Here is a 13,978-nt window from a genome sequence, read left to right as displayed (position 1 = left end):
GAGAGGGTGGGGGAGAGGGAAGGAGGGAGAGATATCAGAGGTCAAGGTTAAAGTACTTAATACCAACCACTTTAGCTCCATCCGCAGAACCCACATGTTGGAAAAATAAAAACTACTGCCCCAAGATGCCCTCTCATCTCCACAGGCAAGACCACAGCAAGAAAGAAGAAAAATGAAAAGAAAAGAAGGAGGGAGGGAGGGAGGGAGGAAAGCTTAAAATCTTTTTTTAAGGCAAAGGGCCTGATGGAGCGTGGGCAAAGATAGTTAACAACAAAAGGAACGGAAAGAACCACCCATGAGGTTTGTGCAAAGATGGTCAAATCTCAAATCGTGTTAGCAATCGGGGGTGGGGGTGGGGGTGGGGATGTGAATCAAAGGCACCCTGAGATGCTATCTCCCCTTCCTTAGCAAAAACAAAAGAGTCAGGAGCACATCATGCACCAGTGACTTTAGGGGGCAAATATAAATTCATGCAGAGCCCAGAGCCTGATGCAGGATCTCCAAGATTCATACAGGATATGACCATACAAAGCTGCCCATAAAACACATGGGCAGCTAAAACTAGAAATAGACAAATAGCTGAATGGTTGGTTCAGCGGTAGAGCCCCTGCCTAGAATCCCCCAGTGAGGGGCTGGGGGCGTGGCTCAGCGGTAGAGCCCCTGCCTAGAATCCCCCAGTGAGGGGCTGGGGGCGTGGCTCAGTGGTAGAGCCCCTGCCTAGATTACCATTTATGTGCTCTCATTTCAACGATCCTACTTCACAAAGGCAAAAGGGCTCCTTTCAGAAACAAAGATAAGTGCAAAACTGCAGACAGGTCTTCCCATCAGTAAAGAGAGGGATAAATAAAATTGGAAACTCCTCTGAGGGGTGACTCAAGGTTGGCCGGAATAAATGAAATCTGTATGGGTTGGCGTGGAGAGGTCTGGAAAAGAAGGTTAAGTGCAAAGAGAAAGCTCCCCAGAGCTGTGTGTAGCGTGACAGCATTCATGTATGTTCCCCAAATCTCTATGAAATACTACGTATATCGTTCTGGACATGCAGGTAAATATATCAAAGACTCAGCTGAATGTGATGGCACCTACCTGTGTTACCAGCCCCCGAGAGACTGAGGCAAGGGGATTGGTGAGTTCCCAGCCAGACTGGGATACCCTGGTGACCCTGTCAAAGTCTTTATTTTTAATTATTAATATTATGATGTCTTAGTTACTGTTCTATTGCTGTGATAAGATGCCATGACCAAGGCAGCTTATCCCAGAAAGCTTTGAATTGGAGGCTTGCTAATAGTTTCTAAGGATTAATGTATAACCATCATAGCAGGGAGCATGGTGGGTAGTAGGCAGGCATGGTGCTAGAGCTCTACCTGAGAGCTTGCATGTGATCTGCAAGCATCAGGCAGAGAGCCAGACTGGGCCTGGCATAAGCTTTTGAAACTTCAGAGTCCATCCCAAGTGGCTCACCCATTCCAACAAGGCCACACCTCCTAATCCTTCCCAAACAGTTCCACTAACTGGGGACCAAACATTGAAACCTATTGGCCTATGGGGACCATTCTCCTTCAGACCACCAGAGGACATCTATGAGGTCTGAAAGACAGTGCACAGAAGTCAGAGGACAACTTTATGGAGCTGATTTTGTTCTTCCACCTTTATATGATTCTAGAGATCGAACTCAAACCACCAGGCTTTCATGGCAAATGCCTTACCCACTTCGCCTCCTGTCTTACGGTTTTGCTGCTGTGAACAGACACCATGACTAAGGCAACTCTTATGTGGACAACATTTCACTGGGGCTGGCTTACAGGTTCAGAGGTTCAGTCCATTATCATCAAGGCCGGAACATGGCAGCGTCCAAGCAGGTACGGTGCAGGAGGAGCTGAGAGTTCTACATCTTCATCTGAAGGCTGCTAGAAGGCTGGCTTCTAGACAGCTAAGATAAGAGTCTTAAAGCCCCCACATACAGCGACACACCTACTCCAACAAGGCCACACCTACTCCAAACAGAGTCACACCAAATAGTGCCACTCCCTGGGCCAAGTGCATATAAACCATCACACCTCCCCATCAAAAAAATTTTTTTTAAAGTGAGCTGGGGTATAGGTAGAGCCCCTGCCTAGCATGTGCAAGGCCTGAGTTTAGACACAAGAAAGGAAGGAAAGAAGGAAGGGGGAAGGGGAGGGAGGGGGAGTAAGGGAGGGAGGGAGAGGGAGGGAGGAGAGACAGAGAGAAAGACAGACAGAGACAAAGACAGGGAGAGACAGAGAGAATTTAGACCAGGGATGTTGCTCAGTTGGTAAAAGGATTGCCTAGCCTGCACAGAGCCCTGAGTTTTGGTCCTCAGCCCTGTATAAACCAGAAGTAGCGGCACATGATGCTTGAATTCCTGCACACACTCCAGAGATGGAGACAGAGGATGGGGAATCCACAGTCATCGTTGACTACACAGTGAGTCTGAGGTCCGCCTGGGCAACGTACCACCCAGAAGATGAGATGGAAAGTAGGTGGGGAGAAGAGACCCATGCAGAGGGGAAACAGATCATGAAGCAGGCAAGAGAAGACAAACCAGAGGAAGGAAAATGCCTGTCTCTATGCCCACCATGCCACAATTACCCTGCACCAAGACTCCCTCTCTTCACTGGCACCTCCCTATTCTGCTCTGGGGCAGCCCTGTCCAAAGGACTGCCCCTACCCGGCTTCTTCTGGAACTGGTCCTGTAACCTCCAAATCAGACTCTTCAACACATAATTCACTCAGGGTTCATGCTGGCCAGTCCGTGTCCACTTGACACAAGCTCGAGTTTTGTTTCAGAAGAGGGAACTCAACTGAGAAAATGTTCAGACCGGATTGGAACTGTTTGGGAAGGATTAGGAGGTGTGGCTTTGTTGGAGTGGGTGTGTCACTTGGGATGGACTCTGAAGTTTCAAAAGCCCATGCCAGGTCCAGTCTGGCTCTCTGTCTTCTGTGGGGTATTTGATAGATGACTGATGTGGGAGGGTCCAACCCACTGTGGGTGGTACCACCCCTGGGCTGGTCCTCCTGGGTGATATAACAAAGCAGGCTGAGCAAGCCATGGAAAGCAAGCCAATAAGCAAGTATTTCTCCATGGCCCCTGCATCAGCTCCTGCCTCCAGGTTCCTGCCTTGAGTTCCTGCCCTGATTGCCCTGGATGATGGCTTACAAGCTGTGAACTGAAGTAAACTCTCTGAGTTACAGTTTCTACGGCTGTGGAGAGACACCATGACCATGGCAACTCTTAAATGAGAAAAATGTTTCATTGGGACTGTCTTACATTTTTAGAGCATCATGGTAGGAAGCATGGCAGCATGCAAGCAGACAGGGTACTAGAGAAAGAGCTGAGCATCCTACATCTTGATCCACAAGCAGCAGAAGTGACTGCATGCAACACTGGGCATGGCTTGAGCATCTGAAACCTTAAAGCCCACCCCCAGTGACGCACTTCCTCCAACAAGGCCACACCTCCTAATAGTGCCCCTCCCTCTGAGCCAAGCATTCAAACACATGAATCTATGGGGGCCATATCTACTCAGACCACCACAGAAACCCTTTCCTCCTAGAGTTTGGTCATGGTGTTTTGTCAAAGCACTAGAAACCTAAGACAGGGTCTGAAAGGGACCTGCACCTTGGAGCCACAAGTCCTGAAGACTTTGCACCCGTTCTAAGAATGAGCCTGAGTATCCGGTACAGCAGGAAAAGAGGCATGGCACCACACTGTTGCTGGAAGCCGCCGGGCAAGTTCCTGTAATCTTTTAGGGATCTCTACAGGTAGCCAGCTCCTTGGCTGCACAACAGAAGAATTTTGAGCCAGGCATTGTGCAGTGAGCTGGTGTCCTATGCTAAAGAGGTAGAAGCAGGAAGATCACAAATTCTGGGACAGCCTTTGCCAGGCTTTGGGCTGCTGAGATAGCTCAGTGAATCAAGAAGCTTGCCACCAACCCTGATGTCCTCAGGGCACACTTCAGTGGAAGGGGAGGACAGATCCCTAAATACACATCAAAATAAATACTCTTTAAACATTTAAGAATTTCACAATTGGGTTTTTAATTATACACTAGATAAAGAAATGAATAAAGAGAGTTGGGGATTTAGCTCAGTGGTAGAGCGCTTGCCTAGCAAGCAAGCTCAAGGCCCTGGGTTTGGTCCCCAGCTCCGAAAAAAAAAAAAAAAAAAGAAATGAAAAAAGAAATTATCTTTAAAGGGAAAATATAAGGATGTGGAAAGGGAAAGAAACCCTTCACCAGCTGAGAATCTAGAATTCCGATACAGTCAACTCCGCGTTTAAGGCCCTTCTCCTTTTCCATATGCAAACCTGCAGTTTTTGAAGACTCTTACCAGAGATTCCATTACAACAAAAGCCACGTCCTGACCACTACCTTGCGCATTGACAGCTGCTTTCTCAGACTGCTATCCAACTCTCTCCAAAGCCACCCATAGTCCCAGTTTTCTAAAAAGAGGAGGGACATTTCTGAGCAGCCGGAAGATTTAACTCATGAGCCACCAGAATGGCCTAGGTGGCTCCGTGTCTGTTGCAAAGAAACCTAGGCGAAGGCTTGGGGAAAGTGCACATGTGCATGCGCATGCGCATGCTCGCTGCTATATCTTAGTTTCTTCCCAAGATCCTCTCTTTTCTCTTAACCATGATGTTTAAAATGTATGTATGGTGGTTTGAATAGGAATGGCCCCCATTCATGTGTTTGAATGCTTGGCCCAGAGAGAGTGGCACTATTAGGAGGCGTGGCCTTGTTGGAGGAAGTGCTATCACTGTAGGGGTTGGCTTTGAGGTCTCCTATGCTCAAGATCTGCCCAGTGGGGAAGGGAGCCTTCTACTAGCTGCCTGTGGAAGACAGTTCTCCCTTCGGCTGCCTTTGGATCAATATGTAGAAGTCTCAGCTCCTTCTCCGGCACCATGTCTGCCTGTATTCCGCCATGTTTCCTACCATGATGGCAACGAACTGAACCTCAGAAACTGTAACCAAACCCCATGTGTTGTCATGGTCATAGTGTCCCTTCACAGCAATGAAAATCCTAAGACTGTATGTTAAAAAAAAAAAAAAAAAAAAAAAAAAACTCTGAATAAACTCAACTCCTTCCAAATGCTGCAACCCTTCAATACAGCTCCTCATGTTGTGCTGACCCCCGATCATACAATTATTTTTGTTGCTACTTCATATCTGTAATTATGATTCGTAATGTACATGTTTTTAGAGATAAGGATTTATCAAAGGGGTCGTGACCAACAGGTTGAGAGACTTGACTTAGCATTTAAAGACACTTACCATCGAGTCTTATAACCCTAAGTTCAAACTTTAGGAACCCCATGGTGGAAGATGAGAAATGACTTCAGTTCCTGCCCACAGGTTCCTGTTCTGTTTGAGTTCCTGCCCCGACTTCCTTTGACGATGGACAGTGCTGAGGAAGTGTACACTAGATGAGCCCTTTCCTTTCCATCCAAGTGCTTTTCAGTCATGGTGTCTCGTCACAACAATTAAGACACACACACGCCGGGCGCGGTGGCGCACGCCTGTAGTCCCAGCTACTCGGGAGGCTGAGACAGGAGGATCGATTGAGTCCAGGAGTTCTGGGCTGTAGTGCGCTATGCCGATCGGGTGTCCGCACTAAGTTCGGCATCAATATGGTGACCTCCCGGGAGCGGGGGACCACCAGGTTGCCTAAGGAGGGGTGAACCGGCCCAGGTCGGAAACGGAGCAGGTCAAAACTCCCGTGCTGATCAGTAGTGGGATCGCGCCTGTGAATAGCCACTGCACTCCAGCCTGGGCAACATAGCGAGACCTGTCTCTTAAAAAAAAAAAAAAGACACACACACACAGACACACACACACACACACAGACACACACACACACACACACAGAGAGAGAGAGAGAGAGAGAGAGAGAGAGAGAGAGAAGTAATAATTAAAATATTTTAAAAAGGGCTGGAGAGATGGCTCAGTGGTTAAGAGCATCGACTGCTCTTCCAGAGGTCCTGAGTTCAAATCCCAACAACCACATGGTGGCTCACAACCATCTGTAATGAGATCTGATGCCCTCTTCTGGTGTGTCTGAAGACAGCTACCGTGTACTTATATATAATAAATAAATAAATCTTTTAAATATTAAAAAAAAATACAGAGCCACCATGTAACCCTAGAGTTCACCGGGAGCATCCTTCACTGAGCCTCCAGTCTGGACACTAGGCCCAGCGGCACATCCTCTCCACACACACTACACAGTATCTGTGTCCTGAATAGACAGGCTTGTCCTGGCCTCTCTGACATGTGTATCCTCATACAGAATCTTGTATGCGATGATGAGGGTGGGGTCCCTTCAGTGACACCCAATGTCCTACCTGACCCTATGGAAGCTGAGCTGGGTGGGGAGCAACCAGTCCCCCACACACACTCCACACATATAACCATCCTTCTCTCCACACCACATAGGCCTTGGTGCCCCACAGGCTTAGGGAGTGGCAGTGCCCCTCAGAGCTGCCCAGCATCTCAGCCGCATGGGGCAGAGGAGTTCGATTAAATAAATAAGGAGCAGAGACAACAGCAGGGGAGAACACTGCCCTAAAGTCCATCGGTACTGTTGTACTGCCAGTTCAATACAGAAGCTGAAGGATTGGACAGATGGCTCAGTTAATAGAGTGCATGCAAGTGTGAAGACATGAGTTCAAATCCACAGGAGATATATATATATATATATATATGTGTGTGTGTGTGTGTGTGTGTGTGTGTGTATCACGTGCACACACACACACACACACACACACACACACCCCTCAGATACAATGGTGAACATCTATAATGCCACTCCAGGGAGGTGGAGACAGCAGGATCCCCAGGACCCTGGCTAGGCTATCCAGCCCAATTGGTGAGCAAAGGGTTCATTGAAAGACCCTGACTCAAAAGAACAGGTGGAAAAGTAATGGAGGAAGACACCTGACATAAACAGACACACACACACACACACACACACACACACACACACGCATACATGCACGCATGCATACACACATGCATGAGGACATAGGACACACACACATACATGAGGACATAGGACTCACGCACGCACACACACACACATGCACACACATGCATGAGGACATAGAACATACACACATGCATGAGGTCATAGGACACACACATACATGAGGATATAGGACACACACACATACATGAGGATATAGGACACACACATGCATGAGGACATAGAACACACACAGAGACACATGCATGAGGACATTGGACACACACACATACATGAGGATATAGGACACACACACACGCATGAGGACATAGGACGCACGCACGCACACAGGCACGCACACCCCTCAGGGAAATGGAGAGCCTACCAGCCTAGCTCTGCCAAGAACTAGGCAGTGCCTTTGCAAAAGAGGTTTACTGGAGCAATGTAACATGGCGGAGGAGAGGAGACTAGGCAATGCCCCACCAGGACACTGGTTAGTAATGCTTGGGGTTGGGGGGGACACATGGCACAGTTGGTGAGGTGCTAGATTCTCAAGCAGATAGACCTGTGTTTGGATCTTCATTCAGAACGGTCTAAAACGTCAGGGGTAGATGCATGCACCTGTCACACCCACAATGGGGGTGGAGTCGGTGGGGTGGGGGCGGTGGGGGTGTGGGCAGTAGGGGTGGGGGCAGAGGGAGGTTAGAAAGAGATTCCTGAAACTTGAGGATCAGCCAATTAGGACTCCAGGTTCTGTGAGAGACTCTGTCTCACATAACGGGAAGAAGTGATTGAGGACACTTATTGTCTCACCCATCGACTTCTGGACCCCACTCATTTGTGCTCACTTGTGCACATGCATGTGTGAGCACACACACAAACATGCACACATATGCGCGCGCACACACGCGCACACACACACACACATACATACACACACAAAACCATGCATGTAGGTTGATGTCATGTAGGGAAAGGCAGGTACAGGATCGAACGAGATCTGTCATTGGACAAGAAGGAAGGATGGGCAGGAGAAAAGTTTTAGGGAGGCAGAGGAGGCCAGAGTCAGCCGTGGAGGCAGCCAGGGGAACATGGAGGCAGATGTTAAGATTCCTCTCTGCACATATTACAGGTTGTTATGACTATTCTTTTTTTTTTTCTTTTTTTTTTCAGAGCTGGGGACCGAACCCAGGGCCTTGCTAGGCAAGCGCTCTACCGCTGAGCTAAATCCCCAACCCCGGTTATGACTATTCTTAAGGGATGGATGTGCACAGGATTTTGTGTTATCTAGATGACTAAATTATATCTTATCTAGGTGGACAGTTTATATCCTTATCAATTGGTTGTAAGTTTATTGTGTGGATGTATTGTGGATTGAGAATTTAACGCGTAAATCTAATTGTTGGGTTAGAGTTCGTTGAGTCTTGATTTTACTGGGGAGCTGGAACCAGAGAGTCTGTGGCTAGCAGAGAGCCACCAGGAGAGATTCTAATCTGATGAATTAGTGCTAGTTCCAATGGCCTACCGGAGCCAGAACTAGCGAGAGAACGTGACAGCCAGGGTACACGCGGAAACAGGTTCCGCTATTTTTTTTTTATTTGTACTGCAATCCATGCACACATACACGCTTACACGCATGCATGCAGACACACCAACATTGCATCTCTGTTCACTCAGCCAAGCTGGAGGGCCCTGTAGGATGGTGTACCTGGTACAATCTAACTGCCAGGAGCGGGTGGTCAGCGCCCCAGCTTGCTTACTGTACAGAAGTAGCAGTGGTGCCAGGCTGACCGGCTGGCAGTCTGGGCCCCAAGGAGCCAAGTTCATACCCCAACCATCCTCAACAAGCCAATTAAAATACCTAAATTAATTTAAAATGGGGATTCATTAAATACAGCCACATTTAGAGAATGGACAGAGAGATCCAGTGACACCCTGGGGTCCCCACGTGATATTAACATTTAGGGATACGCACATTCAAGCAGCACCAAGGTGCAGCCCTGCCCATCACTGGTCTTCTCCAGAAGTCTGTACACTTCTTTCCTGGAGGGGATGATGGATCTCCCCCCACTCTGGCCAGCACAGACTTTTCTTCTCTCAGCATGAGATTCCCGGGAATATTCTAGTCTCTTGGGGTTCTTTGTTTTAATATTCTGATAGTTAAGGTGTCTCTTTATAATATATTCATTTGTGCCAGAGCAGTCACAACCAAAGGAGCCTTAGGGAGGTGTCTGAGTGGGCCAAGACAGCACTAGCCTGGCTCTGTCCAAATTGGCCCATCCCCCAGCAGCCATCAGTTCTGGCATTAACATCCCGGGATCTCACTGGATCACCAGTGACTCGGACAACCCCATCACAGAATGATGGGAACCCATAAAACGTTATCCCGGGATTTTCTACCCAACTAGAAAGCTCCCTAGAGGAGTCTCCTCTCCCCTAACTCAGCAATAATTGACCACATCTAGAACCTAGGGAGAGCTCTCTTGAGTCTTGTAAGTCTCCCAAGTCTCCCAGAGAATGTTTCTGTCCTAAACAATACAGAATAGGTTCATAAGGCAGAGTAAGTTCCACCTAAAATCTAGACAAACGCAAAAGGTAGAGAGGCCACCTCATGCCTTGCTGTCTGGGGCAGAGCTGTCCTCAGAGTCACCAATGACACTGAAAAAGCCACTGCGAGGTGGGCATTTGCAGCAGAGCACGGCCCCTCCCAGCAGTAGGGGGACTGAACTATTCCAGCCCGTGTAGAGTCAGGCCTCTGTCTTAGTCAGGGTTTCCATCGCTGTGAAGAGACACCATGACCAAGGCAATGCTTATAAGAACATTTAGTTAAGGCTATCTTACAGGTTCAGAGGTTCGGTCCATTATCATTATGGCAGGAAGCATGGCAGCGTGCAGGCAGGCATGGCACTAGAGGAGCTGAGAGTTCTCCATCTTTATTCAAAGGAAACCTGGAACACTGTCCTCAGGCAGCTAGGAGGAGGGTCTCAAAGTCCACCCCACAGTGACTCATTTCTAACAAGGCCACACCTCCTAATAGTGCCACTCCCTGGGGCAAGCGTTTTCAAATCACCACAACCCCTATATCTGTTTTTGGACCAATAGTGGGTCAGAGAAGCCATAGATAATGTGTATTATCCAGGACATGGACACCAGCAGGATAACTCCCAAGGGCTACCCCATCAGGATCTTGACCTTGATTCTCTCATTCAGCCTCCACTCAACTGAACTTGCCCCTGGTCCCTCACAGAGGAAAGCTCAACCCTGTTACAATGATGCAGATGACCATGAGAACCATGCACATTCTATAGCAGTGTTGTCTGGAAGGCACATGTCTGCTCTACATCCAGCCACACCCCTGAACCTCGCAGATCTTCCACAAGACCTCCCAAACGTAGACAGCTACGGCCCTCTTATCTTCCAAATGTTCTATCTCTCACCACAATGAGCAGCACACAGCTCACGGGAGCGTTAGCCAGCCCAGTGTGGCCAAAGAGACGCTGACTGGCTCTAGTTCCAGGGGAGCCATGGTTCAGAATCCCCTGGAGTCAGGACAAGGAAACTGGGTGGGGGTGGCGGGGAGACCAGCTCTGAGCTGCAGGATTCTAAGAGCTGATGGTGCCCTTTAGACAGAGGCTGAAAAAGCCTTACCTGTGAGGTCAAAGCTAGTCAGAGGCTCCACCAACACGGGTATCTGCGGAATGTCTGTGTTAGCAAGTGTGGTCACAGCAGTTGACATAGGGACCGAGTGATACTGATTGTCCATGTGGTTCTGGCTGAGGGTAGGGCAGGGGAAGAAGCTTCAGTCCCTGGCCACATATCAGGAACCGAGCAGCTCCTCTTCTCTTTCTTCTCCCCCTCCTCCCTTCCCCTCCTCCTTATCTGCTTCTTTCTCTCCTCTTCCTCTTCCTATTCCTCTTCTTCCTCCCCTCCCCTTCCCCTCCCCCTCTTCCTCCCTCCCCTTCTCCTATCCCCCTCCCCTTCCCATCCCCTCCCCCTCCTCCTCTCATTTCCCCCTCCCCCTCACCTCCTCCTCCCCCTCCCCTTCCTCTTCCTCCTCCTCTTCCTCCTCCTGCTCCTCTTCTTCTTCCTCTTCTTCTAAGACAGAGCTTCTCTGTGTGGCCCTGACTGTCCTGGACTCACTGTATAACCAGGCTGACCTTGAATCCAGAGAGCCACCTGCTTCTGCCTCCCTAGTGCTGAGATTAAAGGCATGGGCAACTACTACCCCACTATAAACCCTTCATTAAAGTAGCTTTTGTCAGGTGTTTGGTCAGAGCAACTAGAAGGATAAGAAAGACACCTGGGTTCACAGGTCACCAAGCCACATGAGGAACACCCACCACTACCTTTCCATACATACAGGTTGTCTCCTCCTCCTCCTCCTCCTCCTCCTCCTCCTCCTCCTCCTCCTCCTCCTCCTCCTCCTCCTCTTCTTCCTCCTCCTCCTCCTCCTTCTCCTCCTGCTCACCATACAGTCAGAACTTCTGAAGAAAGAAATGGAGGAGCTGCTCAGCCCTGCTCAGCCCTGCTCAGTCCAGGACTTAAGCCAGCAGATGTAGGAGGAGCAGGGAGCACTGAGCCAAAGCCCATGAGGACTCTTGTATTCCATGTCAGCATTTCATCCGAGGGACTCAACTGCTCAAGTGCGTGACCACATAAGCATGGGGACCTGAGTTCAAAGCCCAACACCCATGTAAAAGGCCACATGGGGAGGCACATACCTGCGATCCTAGCATTCAGGGAGCACAGACAAGAGGATCCCTGGAGCTTGAAGAAGGGCCATCAAGTCTAGAAGATTCCATGAGGTCTAGATTCAGTGAGTGAATCTATCTCAAAGATCAGGCAGAGAAAGGCATCTCATTCTGGCCTCCACACACGTTTTCTCCCCATCACACATGTAGACAAGCACGCATGCATATAACACATACATGATGTATGGAACCAGGCTGGAGTCTCCTGTGGGCTGGCATTTGTGCTGCCCTAGTGACTACCAGCCAGGAGCAGGTGGTTATCAATAGCAGCAATTGCCTTCTGTAAGGCAGTGGCAGGGGTGCCAGGACAAAGGGCTATCAGAAATTTCACAGTTGAGCCTAGTGACAAGACCCTTAGGAAGGTGTCACGGTGGGCAAGGGTGACACCAGGCTGGCTCCGTCTCTTCTTGCCCCTCCCCCAAGAACCAGCAAGCCCTGGCATTACTGTTCTGAGGTCTGCTATTTCTCTTTTTCCCTATTTCCAGTCACCCCAAATTGAGAGGGTAAAATCTGGTCACCCCACAGACCAAAGAACCAGCTCCATCCAAGTCCAGTTTGGGGAAACAGTGACTTTATTGGGGTCCCTTAAAGGTTTATAGGTGACTCAGGCAACTTCATCACCACGAAGCCCACCTCAGCATGGTGCCGATTCGGCATGCTGTGTCCACAGAGGTCACGGCACAGCTTATGGGCAGCTATGTAGACCTGTCTTTTGTCCCTCCAGTTCAATGATTCTAGAATCTGGAGAGGGACCTCTTGAGGAAGTTTTCCGGGGCTCCCACTTGGCTCCAGGAGTGAGCGTGTTGGCCATCAAACATCAGCAGAATAGAGGATCTGAGGTCAGTCAAAGACTTAGCTGAATGTGATGGTCCCTACCTGCGTTACCAGCCCCTGAGAGGCTGAGGTAAACAGTTCCACCAATCAGGAGCTAAGTATGAGCCTATAGGAGCCATTCCCATTCAAACGCACAGACTGGAGGGCTGCATAGCAAGTGCCAGGCTTGCCAGGGCCAGTGCACTATAATGAGGGCCTGTCTGAAAAAGAAAGAAAAAAAAAAAAAACCCAGATGCCTAACACCTGAAGAGAAACAAATTGATATCTGGATTTCACACGGGTGTGCACACACACATTCCTATGTACCTGGACAAACCTATGTATGCACAGACACACAAATACATGCACTGTTTTAATCACCATTCTGTCGCTGTGAAGAAACACTGTGACCAAGGCAACTCGTATGAAAGAATGTATTTAATTGGGGCTAGCTTACAGTTTCGACGGCTTAGTCCATTATCATCATGGTGGGTGCATAAAGTTAGCAATAACTTTATGCTGAAAGAGATCCTGGGTCTGGCTTGGGCATTTGAAACTCCAAAGTCCATCCCCAGTGACACACCTTATCCAACAAGGCCACACCTTCTAATCCTTATGATCCTCTGACAGACTAAACATTCAAATGCATGAGCTCGAGGAGGGGGCTTCTTATTCAAACCACCGCATATACACACACATAAAAATAAAGGAGAAAGGATTGCTGTGTACAACAGATCTGATAGTAATTTATTAAACAAAGAAACCCAAATCTCACTGTTCACACAATGGAAGTCTGTTCTTTCTTCCTGCCACGGGACCAACGGAGGATGAGGGGGAAGAGGAGGAAGGGGGAGAAGGGGGGAGGAGGAGGAGGAGGAGGCCGCCAAGGGCTGTCATTCTGCCTCACACATTCAGCACCGGCTCCACAATGCGACAGGTAGATAGAGCCATCTCCAGCCTGCGAGCATCTGGATGAGATCTGTAGGTTCTGGTTAACCGGCCTTGTAGTCTTGTCTTCCATTCAAAAGCCCCAGTGGCCACGCCCACATGCTGAGCATGCTCAGATGCTCAGGTTCCCTGTTCTCTTAATGACGCCTCAACCCGTAGAGCCATTAGCCTTCCACTCCGTCTTTCAAATAATGTTCTTTTCACCTCCTGATAGTTTGTGGTTTTCCCCAGGACTTGAGGTGATGTACTTGATGACCTACCCAGCAGTTATAGAGGTCCTTACCCTATATCCTGAGCCCTCCTCGGCCTTTTCCATCCACTTGGCACAGGCCAGTGGCTCCTGACATATACACTCGCACATACGTAAACATGTACACACATGCACACAAAAGACACTCAGCCATCAAAGGGATCCTTGAAGATGGGCGTGGTGACTGGCACCAGCTCAGCATCCTGAGGCCCTGAAGCAGGAAGATCTCGGATTC

The 13,978-nt window shown here is 49.0% G+C and overlaps 1 non-coding gene across 1 annotated transcript; it reads left to right on the top strand.

The window, feature by feature from the left end:
* The first annotated feature begins 5,515 nt into the window (after positions 1-5,515).
* LOC148002288 (signal recognition particle RNA) lies at positions 5,516-5,814 on the top strand. Its single transcript, XR_015634997.1, has one exon.
* The last annotated feature ends 8,164 nt before the right edge of the window (positions 5,815-13,978 follow it).

Source organism: Rattus norvegicus, chromosome 12 (assembly GCF_021556685.1).
Source record: "Rattus norvegicus strain SHRSP/BbbUtx chromosome 12, alternate assembly SHRSP_T2T, whole genome shotgun sequence".
Classification (NCBI taxonomy): domain Eukaryota; kingdom Metazoa; phylum Chordata; class Mammalia; order Rodentia; family Muridae; genus Rattus; species Rattus norvegicus.
This window is presented reverse-complemented; position numbering and strand designations above follow the sequence as displayed.